Genomic DNA, 11,925 nt, shown 5'->3' with positions numbered 1-11,925 from the left:
CGCGTGTACACTGCGTGTTTTTCGCACCACTTATGTGATGTAGTTGTATTACGTACTCATCACAGGGACGCGAATAATATTGAGTCTGTCTGCGTGTCTATCTGTCTTGTGTGTTGCCCTGTTTTATTGTTGTTCGTAGAGTCATAAACACCTCGCTAATACCACCGAGTTCGCTTCACAGTGAGAAAATCCCATAATGTAATAATAACCACTATTTCTTAATTAAAATACTCATAAAACCAAAACATTGCTAAAAAAAATAACTTTTAATTAGCGAACAAATTAGTGATGTTTACTATCATAGTTTTATTATCAGGAAATTTAATTATTATTCGAAAACATGATAAAAGTGTTTTTATTTTTACTAGAAACTTTTTACAAATACGCGCATTTATAAACATTTGTAGAAACAGAAAGTAATACTTAATAATAGAACAAATCAGAAACGATTTATTTTTAAAATATTACTAATTTTTTTAAATCATTAGTTCTGTAAGTTGTTAGCGAAAGTATTTTTGATTTTGCAATATATAAATGCAAAAAAACATAATGATTTGTCAAAAGTACTTTTCAAAATGATCACGAAAAGACAACACAAGAAAAACATTACATGCAAAATATTGCAGTTTGTATAGATTTTTTTAGATAAGGTATCACGTGTTCTATCAAATAATACATTACTGTTGGATCAAATTATTTGATACAGCAGTATTACATTTTCAATTTTTATTGTTTGCTTTCGAGTATTTTTAAATTTAAAGAGAGCCATGATATAATTTTTTTAAACATTTTGCTTTTTAATATTTTATTAAAAAAAAATCAAAACAATTTTAAATTTTAATTTTCAAGTTATTTAAAGAGAAACAAGTATGAATAAGAATTAAAATTTCAAATTTTTATACTTACCTTAATAGTACATATAGTTATGTTTTAAATTAATTAATTTTTTTACGGATTATTTTTTTTTAAGTGATCAAGGTTATTTTTAAAATTATATTACTTTCCGATAAACTTGAGAAAACACTATCGATTGTAATTTATTACTTCTAATTAATATACATAAATTATAATTTTAGAATAACAATAATACATTTTAAAACTATTTTATTATAATTAAAATTTAGCGAATTTTTGTAAACTTGAACGTAAAGATTTCTATATGAATTTACCCTAAGACCCTAGGAGAGAGATAGAAAATATAAATGTTGTATGGACAACAAATTATTTAAACTTTATAATAATATTTATTAATTATATCAGTTGGCATATTCTGAATATTTATAAAAACTTATCACATTTTATCATATTAATAATAATACCTAATATTATAAATCATATAAAAAATATCAATAATTATTTTCAATATATTGTACTTAAAACTTTAAAATTATAACAATTTTTAAACTAAGTTTTGATGTTTATATTTAACAGTAAGATAATTGTTAGAAAAATTTTTTTATTACAATAAGTATACGGAAAATTATCTCTAGAGGAAGAACAGCTTGTTAGAATAAAGATGATCAAATTTATCAAATTTATCAAATTTATCATATTTTTATATTTAAATAATATATTATTATTTATAATTACAATAGAAAAAACTATAGAAATTATTGATATGTTAGTGTATTTATAAAATATCTCAAACAAGACATCGTAGAGATGTGTTGCTGTAAATTATATATGAAAACATATTTTATAAAAATCACACCCCAACAACTCGTTTAACATGAAAAAACAACGAATATAACATATTTATTAAACTCCTCCACATCTTTTAGTTGTCAGATTATATAATTTCTTTGAATCGTGTCATGGACCCCACGAAGATAATCTAACCTCAGCATATTTTATTGAAATATACCAAATTCTCTTAACGCTTACCTCTAAACTTTTAATTTTACATAAACATGATTTTAAAAATAAAATCAATTTTAAATCATTGATACAAAACAAAATTATTTAGAATTTTTCTTTTTTTAATAACTATTACTTTAATTATACAGTTTTACTAGCTGTTATATTATACTATTACTATGTTTACAAACAAACTCGTTTTAACACGAAATTTTCAATTAAAAATCTTAATGTATACGAACATTATCTATAACTTATCGTACAGCTACATAACAATTTTTCAATGAAATGGCAATCGTTCTTTAAGATTACAATAACAAGGTAAAATAAAACGCTTATAGTCAAAATAGATGTTTAATTCATACAGCAAACAAGTGATTTCGCTGCATACATGAAACGTAAATGAGAGTATGTTTGTATTTCCTAAATGACACTATTGTGGTGTAGGTTATAGTTTGTAATTCGATAACTGTCTTGAACCACGTGAGATGATACACTTACCTGTTCGTTTTGTGTAGCAAATTAAAATACAATCTTACTACGGCTAATGCCAAGGTGTCTTTAACCCGGGAATACAGATAATGAATCGTTATTTTTTCATCTATATGTATATATTTAGCTTTGTTAAAACAGAGTGACTATTGTTGTTGTAATAAGCCAGAGTTCCGACGCTATGGAATTTGCTTGAATTGCAAAAAAATGCCATGTTATTAACGCAAAAACTATCTCACGGTACCTTCTCTAACATATTATTTTCTTGCTAATTTTTTTGCATATCTTACGGCAGTAACCATGCTATGCTTGCTACATCTTGATAACAGTTCCAAATAAACATTCATATTGACCTAAACATAAAACAGTAAAATTTAAAATAAAAAATATTACTATTAGTTTCATGTGATTACAGGTACGCTTTATTATTTTATTCGTATTCGTTTTGCCGTGGTTACTTTTGTACATTCGCTAATAATTACTAATAAAATTGAAGTCTGTAGTTACAGTTCTTACAGTTACAGTTACGTGTACAGTATATAGTATTTCTGTTGTAGTGATCAGGCAAAAGGGGATAAGTGTAACATAGTAAATTTTGGAAAAATTAAATTAAAACTCACATGAAATATTATTTTTTTTGTTTTTATTATTATATTATTATGTGAAAAGGGGGATTAAATGTAAACTGTAAGTTTCAAATTAATTTTTCCAAAAGTTGCAATTTTACACTCGCCCAAAAGCCACAAATTTATGGGTAACTTGACGTACAAAAAGAATGAAAGACCAAGTAAAAGAAAGTATTAAGATAAAATATAAAAAAGTCATTGAACCGATCAACAGACAAAAAAATTTGTTTTAAATGTAAATATTTTTATTTTAAATAATTCTGGCGATTTAAATTTAATTGAATATACTGAAATAAGGCGAAAAAATATGTCTTAGAATTAAAGCACAACACGATTGTAATGTTTTGCAATCTGATAGACATGATCATGAGTTCACACATTTCTATCCCTCGTGTAAATAATGGTTTTAAAACTAACCAGATAGACCCATCCGAATATTATATCAAATAATAAAACATTAAATACAGAAAAATGATACTATTCGAATGTATTTGCTCTACATAGTTTCGATAAGATTATAACGGAGATGATATCCACACTGGATTCGACCCGTCTCTGAATACTAATACTACAATCATAATATTATTGTTACACTGCGTGCACCAAAAAAAACTGTCAAGTACTGACAATCAGCATATCATGTTGTAATTTTAAGAGAGATTGCAGGTAATTTACTAAGTATTTATACGTGAACACTGACGTGTAGTAGTACCGTTATTGATTACTATCTAATAAGACAGTTCGGAACCTTGAAGATGTTTGAACATGCTTGATAATATAAATAAATCTAACGACCTTTATTGTCTTGTGAATATTTTAACCACGACGGGAATCTTTCAGCGAGTCTTTTGGTATTTTCAATTTTAAAAAACGCATGACGTTTCTCAGAGTTATTTTTATAAATTAACAATCTTAAAATGAGTACAAATAATTTTTTCATTCCTATTATTTTTTTTATATAATATTAAAAATAATAAATATATATATATATATGTATACACGTGTATCGGTATAGAGGTGAAAAACACGAGTCTGGAAGTGAGCCCAAAGATGGGCTACCGGTCTGAATCGATGACGGAATACTTGTCAACTTGTCTTTTTTGCCTTATAGTTTTTTTTTCATCTCGTAATCGCACGAGTAGTAGCCGAAATAATACGTCAACCGACGTCTGCCTGCAACTGCCGTGACTACAAAGAAGCGGCAGAATAATCAGAGGAAAACCCCCCAGAGATACCGACCACCTTGCACTCGTCAGGCGCTTAACAAGGAGTTCCTATGTAGCTTCGCTGCCTCCGAGGTGTCGGGTAACGCGAGTATTTCCGAACGGGTAACACATAGTGTCATTATCATTGACAAATGCTTTTTTGTGTGATTTATTTATTTTGTCATAACAAAATAACAGATAAATTAATTATTGTGCGAATTTTTAGTAAAAAAATTATGCTCCTATGTGTTAACTATAATTCTGTTTTAACTTAACATGATGTTTAGATATTTTTTTTCTTTAGTTTTAACATTATATGTATATATTTTATAAATTCAATCGTTAATCAACTGGAGAGACATAGTATAATTGCATATAAAATAATATTACTACATGTTCTGTAAAACTAGCATACTTTACAATTTAAATAAACAAGCAAAAAAAGATATCCTCATGATTTATTTTCGATAGCTTTTAATAATTTCATAATGAGTTAAAAGAATTATCTAGTTTAGATCTCGGGCATTATAAAGATAAAATTTTCGATTATAATTTCTTAAAAATTCAACGATACCTACCTTATTTTTTCTAGAGGTCTGTTAATTTTGTAACTGAGAGAGTTAAAACTCTCTAAATACACTATATATTATTTATTTAAATATTAAAAATTATGTAGAATATAATAATAGTACAAAATTAAAAAATTAGACAAAAAATGTTTATTCAAAACAGACTTGTTGCCCCTAACTCTGAAGTAATGACGACGACATTTTCAGGACAAAATGTTGTCGAAGAGAAAAAAAAAAATTTTTAATTCAAACTTTTATTTTATTCTTAAAAACACTACAAATACATTGTTTTGATACAATTTTAAAGAGAGTGGACATGCGAGAACATTTTATTCAGACTAAAAAAAAAAGAATTCTTATGGTGATGGGTAGCCCCATCTAAGGATATGTAAATTAGGAACATTGTAACAATATAGCTAAAATGATAAACTATAATTCTATACAAAAGATGTTAAACACAATTTCATAAATAGAATATACATACAGAGGCGTCCTTTAGAGGGTGGCAACTTAAGCATTTACCCCAGTCTATTTTTTAATGAAAACTAGGGTTAATCAATTCGCATTCTTGTTGCCCGGTCCATACTTTGAGTAAGCCTTTTACTTGTTAAAAGTCAATTTTTAAAATAGTTTTAAAATAATTTTAAAAGTCAAATTTTAAGATACGCAGTAAAAATAAATTTTTATTCGATGAAACAGACATCTAATATTTTATATTTGATTTTATTTCTTTCTAAAAAAAATTATTGAAAGTTAGTTATTTATTATCATCAAAACGATTTAAGAAAAAGTCACGATAACTTTTATATTAAGTGTAATAAACTTGAATTGATGGGAAATGAGCGAAACAAACAACTTTGTAAAATTATGGACCTGTCAAATTTTTTATCTATTCTAGTAAAATCTAAAATGACATCGCTGTATGCTTATAATGAGAAACATAAAAAAAAATGAAAACCTAATTCATAAGATAATCAGAGAAAAATAAAAATTAAGATTATAAAATAAGTACATAATAAACAACTAATACATCAATATAACGATGACAGTCTTCTAAGAGATACGACAGGTATAATATATTCTAGATAAATGTTTTGAAATCTAAAACTCGATTACATATACATTACATATATTACATTGTCCCACAAATACTCATACTTTTCTTATGGCAAATTGTCAGAACATTATGAGACACTTTACGTATAAGAGGAATTTGTTAAATTGATATGAAAAAATATTTCAACACTATATTTTAAAAATAATAGCTCATCAAATTAACGTAAAATGTTCCACCCTCACGCGTGCACGTGACATGTTTATTATGATTTATTCAGTCTTCACACATTTTTTAAGTTGCTTATTTAATTAGTGTCTCATTTTTTCTTACTTAGTTAAACGATACTGTTTATCCGTTCTATGGCACCGATAATCAATTACACCCGAGTATAACCCAACTCGACTATAATGTACTTTATAGCGAAGATGATCCAAAACATATTTCGGACTGAAAAACATCTAAAAAATTTAAATAGCGAAATCGGACTCTATTTTTGTTTATTTTGCAGATGTACTGGAAAACATTTCCAAAGAAATAAGAAGATACAAGACTCTTTCCTTATGACATTTATTTTTTTAGCTTCCGCTAAGCCAATTATCCTATATTTATAACATGTAAAATTTATTAAATTCTCTTCTGGTATTAGCTGTTTTCTTTTACAACGGAAGTTATTAATTATTAATTATTCATGTATTTCTTCCCTATGATCATTTGAAATATACAATGAGAACAATAGAAACCCATTTCCTTACTTGCTGAATACCATATATATATTTACTTTTATGTTTCTATTAATCTCCTTTGTTTATTTGCTCAAGAAATAATGTTTAATTTTTATTAGAATATGCATCCGAAGCTTTATTTTTACCCAGTCTAATTTTTATTATTATTATTATTTTTTCTTTTGTGATCACCAAAGAATTTGCAAAGAAAATATCACATGAGGAATCATCTCATTTTAGCATTACTTTCCAATTAAGTTATCAGAATACGAATGAATGTTATCTAAGATAAGTGAGAGATTTCGCACATTTATTCATTTGATAATGGACAAAAGACTGAACAAAATAGTACGATCAACTTGGGATATTTTGTTTTGTTCCACGAAGGACTTTATATTGTTTTTTTTTTTAATCCTTGCATCATCCCACGTTCATCAAATAAAACTTATTGAAAGTATTATGCGTTGTACCATCGAGTGGGGGAGAATTATTGTTGGGATAAACGCGCGTGAAATCCGACAGGTAGTAGAAAAGAATCGGTACGAGAAAAGAGACATGACGAGGGGCGTTTTTCGGGGGAGGGTTAGAGTTGCTACTGATGTTCATTGTGCGTTTCCGCGGAACCCGGAGAATGCAGAGACCTGATGTCGTCGACGCCCAGTATAATGTAATACTGTAAACGGTTATAAGCGGATTATCTATACAAGGCGACCGTGCAAATACGAATGACGAGAAAAAGGGGAGCGAGGGGGGCCGCATCGATAGGACACATACGCATAGGTCACATTATAACGATGGTAACAATTCGCGTTGTGTTGCACAATGGATAACGCCTGTGCTGGTCGATTGCGTTGGGCCGATAACATACTGCCTCCCTTGTAGTATATGTACACGGCCCATTGGGTACTCGGTGACTGTCTTAATCCTCCTCTCGGTCTTACGTGATGGAGTCTAAGTAGTTCTTATTCATTTCATCGTTTTTGTGCCAATTTAGTACCCGAAATATAGATTGAAAATATAAGAGAAACACCTTTTAAATTGTATCTCTTTGTGTCAATCATCGATGTTATTTTTACAAGAAATTTTTTACTAACGAATTTCTTCAATGCATTGTATTGCTTCATACTGTTAAAGTAATAAATTATGTAATAAACCAATAATTATTATCATAAAATATTCTTGCTATGTAAAAAAATAATAATAAGATTTGCATTTCTTAGATTCGTATGATGATTGATATTTACGTGTATCAACTAAAAGGGACGTTTCGATTATTTAACAAATGTTACATTTCAAAATAAAAAGAACGAGAGAGCCTGTCACGTTGTGCATTATGTGGTAGACACTAACAATGTGTTATCTAGACGATCTTGACACTTCCGAAATAATTTTACTTCCTGTCTTTAGATCTTTGTTTAAATTGTTCATAAAATTAATATTATCGTATTTCTATAAAAATATTACAAATTAGTCTATTTTAAAAATGATTATTTAAAGTTAAGAGTGAAGAACAGTCAAGTTGCACAATAAAGTTTTATTATAGTCATTTTCGATTATCCGATAAAAAATTGTCTACCACCATCTTTGGATGCATTCATTAACCTTTTATTTACCCGACTAAAACTAATAATATAACTCAGACAATATCAAACAGAAAAATGAAACTTAGATGATCCTAAAAATACATCCTAACCCAAATACACACATGAGACCTATATTATAATATACAAACAAGGTGTCGTTTAGCAATTAGGTATACACACCATAAAGCCCAATCTAGTAAAAGAATCGAGCATTAAAAAATATCATTTTTGCAGGAAGTTCTCGTGTTCGCAGTCATAATACCATCAGTTGATTTATGTTAATGACTGGCACAAAACGTGCAAGATGGATTTTCTAAAATGCAAAGATAATTACGTAAGAATAAAGTTATGCTTATACCACAAGCATTGGCGTAAAAAATACTTTTTTTGTGCGGATTCATTTTAATTAAACTTTTTTAATAGATAAATAATTTTATGAAGTTTTTAGAAGCCTTTTTTCTGCGGTATCTACTTTATTTTCACACTTAATAAAAACCGGTTTTATGAAATTTAAGTTTACTAAATTGAATTATATAATTGACTTAACAAAAAATAATTGAAAATAATGAAATATAAATCTCAAGAGAAGTTCTATGTGGTTAAATAATACCCGAGTTAATAATAAATCTAAGGTCTAACTGCTGCTTATGTATACATTTAAATTGAAGCTTTTGTATAATAATTTTAATCGCTTCAGTTATACATTATTGGACACCAGTATTTTTGATGACATCTCAGCTAAATTGTTAAATCAAACTTTAAACCGTTTACTACAAGTTGTTGTTAAAAAATAATAATTAGTAAGCCACCAAAATGAACAATAAATCAAAATGCAAAATATTTCACACTATTTTTGAAATTTGAAAAACGACTCCTTTTTTACCCAGCATTTTCCCCAGACATATTTCGTTTCTACCCTGGTTAAGAAGTCGGCGTTTATTTCCACTTTTTGTAATATTTGTTTTGTCTGTGTATTGCGTTTTTATATCGGCACAGCAATTAAAAAAAGCGGGTTCTCTTTTTACGCGCATTCAAATGAAAATTTATCGTCGACGACGTGCACGGTTGACCGACTACCGGTCACATTAATAATAAATGTTAACGAACGGCAAATTTATTGCGTCTGTCTGTAAACATTTTGTTTACCCGCGCGCTTAAAGGTACATATACATTTAACAAGACACAAACATAATTATGTTATTGCACATAATAGAGTGACATAATATCACACTTCAGACAACCTCATATTTATTATTAACCCCATTAGAACGGTAAGGGTGAGTTTTCCTTTCCGCGCCATTTACACATCTTCCACTTCAGTTTTTAGTACAATGCGATGATATTGAACCATTTCTAATGAAATATAAACACATGTTAGAACATCAATATTATCATTAATATTATAACAGTTAGAGCACAACACATAACTGAATAATAATAAATTACAAATTATCATATGAACAATTTTTTATGACCATCTCACTTTAATAAGTATGTATAGATGATATCTAATAATGATTAACATCACTATCATTAAAAGCGATTCCATCCAAATTCAATAATTTTTTTAATGACCTAGTGTATTTTAAAGTAAAATAACTCAAAAATTTAATACATTTTATTATATTATATATTTTAATTAATTTTATTATTATAAAAATTACGATTTTTTATTTTGATAATCGATTTCTCCATATTAGAATGATATATTTTTTATAAATATTATGTACACATCAAAAGCTTTAAATTAATATTTTCAAAAGTTAAATTGGAACACACATGTTTTTGTGCGTATACTTTAGTTTTTTTATTGGATTTTCATAAAAAGCATTATGTATGTACCAAAAGAAAATATATTGTGTGTCTAGTGAGAGCTAAGAATTTTCATGGGCGGATATAAAAAAAACATATAAGGTATTGGTAAAACCTAACTTTGAAATAATTAAAAAAAATTTAATTACATTAATTTTCAATCGCCTCTATATATTATAAGTGTTTAACAAAAACTAGTGGTCTCGTGACCTCGTTAGTATCATGCACTGTCTTAAACAATTTTAAGTATTTCAATAATCATAATCAGTAATATATTAGAGTGTTCAAGTTCTTAAAAATGATTTATCCATACAACCATTCATACATCCATGACCTTAAAAATGGTGTATATTTAAAAATAAATTACGTCTTTCACGTTTAAAACATCACTTGTTCTAAAATTCCACAGTAATCAATTTCATACACATATTAAAAAAAGTATCGAAAAATATACTATTGAAATAAACAATTGATGCTATTATAAATATAGAAAAGTTAATTTATCAAAGCAAATGTTTAAACGGGGTAAAATTTGACTAGCCTTATTTATTTATTTAACATACGTAGGTAAAGTACAACATATAATATAAGTAATTTAAATAAAGGATATTAAAGTAATTTCAATCCAAAAATAGTTGATATTAAAAACCATAAAATGCAAACAAAAATGTCAACAAAAAAAATTAATTTAAAATTATTAAACTACATTAAATTTATCATATGATAAAACATTTAAGTAATCAATACAGGAACACTGATTACATAAATCTAAAATACTAATTTTAAATACCACTTGGCAATTAATTAATAAAAGTTATATCTTATCCATTTAGTCTTTAGACTAAATAACCCAAAATAATTGCGATACCGTCAACTTTATCATTATTGACCTTTATTTTATAAGCACAAAACCATAAAATGTTACATTTTAATTTATCTACTTTATCAATTAAACTAATTTTTCTAAGATTCCATTATAAAGTACCACATTTAAGAGTTTACCTAACAAAATCACTCAGGCAACTTTGAAGCAATAGGGATCATTAAAGTAAATGTATTATTTGTAAACCCAAGCATTCACAAACTTTAATATGACTACTAAAAGATCTGATGATATTAAAATTCCTAAATTTTTAATTGTATTAACTATACTTAAAAATATATACTGTATTGTATTAAAAAAATGTTTGAACAGAAAAAAAAAATACTAACGCATTTAGATGCTTTTAAATAAATACCAATTATATTACATCACATATATAACATATTTAAACATAATTGAAGGATATTAATGTTATTACTAAAACTATTATAAATTAAAACTATATTAAGAATAATATTTGCCACAAGTGATCAACTTTTATTATACTGAAACTAATTTAGGAATGTCAGTATTTTCATCATAAATAATGAAACTTATCAGTAACTATAAGCACCAGTCACTGAAAATGTTGTAAAAAAATATGTCATCAACAGTTTTTTTTTTTTTGTTGGATAGTTTTGTTGCATATGAAAATTCAAATACCATATCATCTTTTGTTAAACAGGAAATAATGTGATTACTGACTCTTCCATATTCTTTGAGTGCTAATTTGATAAAAAAAACTCAACTAAACGCGTATTTGAAATGGAAAACTGCCTCCTATATTTTCAGTAATCAAGAAATCTAAATAGAGAAATGAAGGATACAATTTGAAAGTATGTTGTAAAGTACAAATTCGTTTTTTTCTTGCAACAAAATAATTCATTCTATTACATTGTCATATAATATAATGGCAGAGAATATTCTTTTATTCGATTTTACAGTTCACACTAAACGTTTCTTGTCAACAGTAAAAATTAAATAAATTTTTCTCACCTGTACTACATACTGCAGATACAGGACATAATGATAATTCAATATTTTATGAGTCTTTTATACTTTGAGGACATCTGCCACATTAACAACTAACGTAGCCGCCACAAAACGATGGACCAACCGCTGATTTTGTTATTTTTGCAA

The sequence above is a fragment of the Daktulosphaira vitifoliae genome, unplaced genomic scaffold, assembly GCF_025091365.1.
Source record: "Daktulosphaira vitifoliae isolate Bord-2020 unplaced genomic scaffold, ASM2509136v1 Scaffold_2, whole genome shotgun sequence".
Taxonomy (NCBI): Eukaryota; Metazoa; Arthropoda; class Insecta; order Hemiptera; family Phylloxeridae; genus Daktulosphaira; species Daktulosphaira vitifoliae.
Note: the sequence above shows the minus strand (reverse complement) of the source record.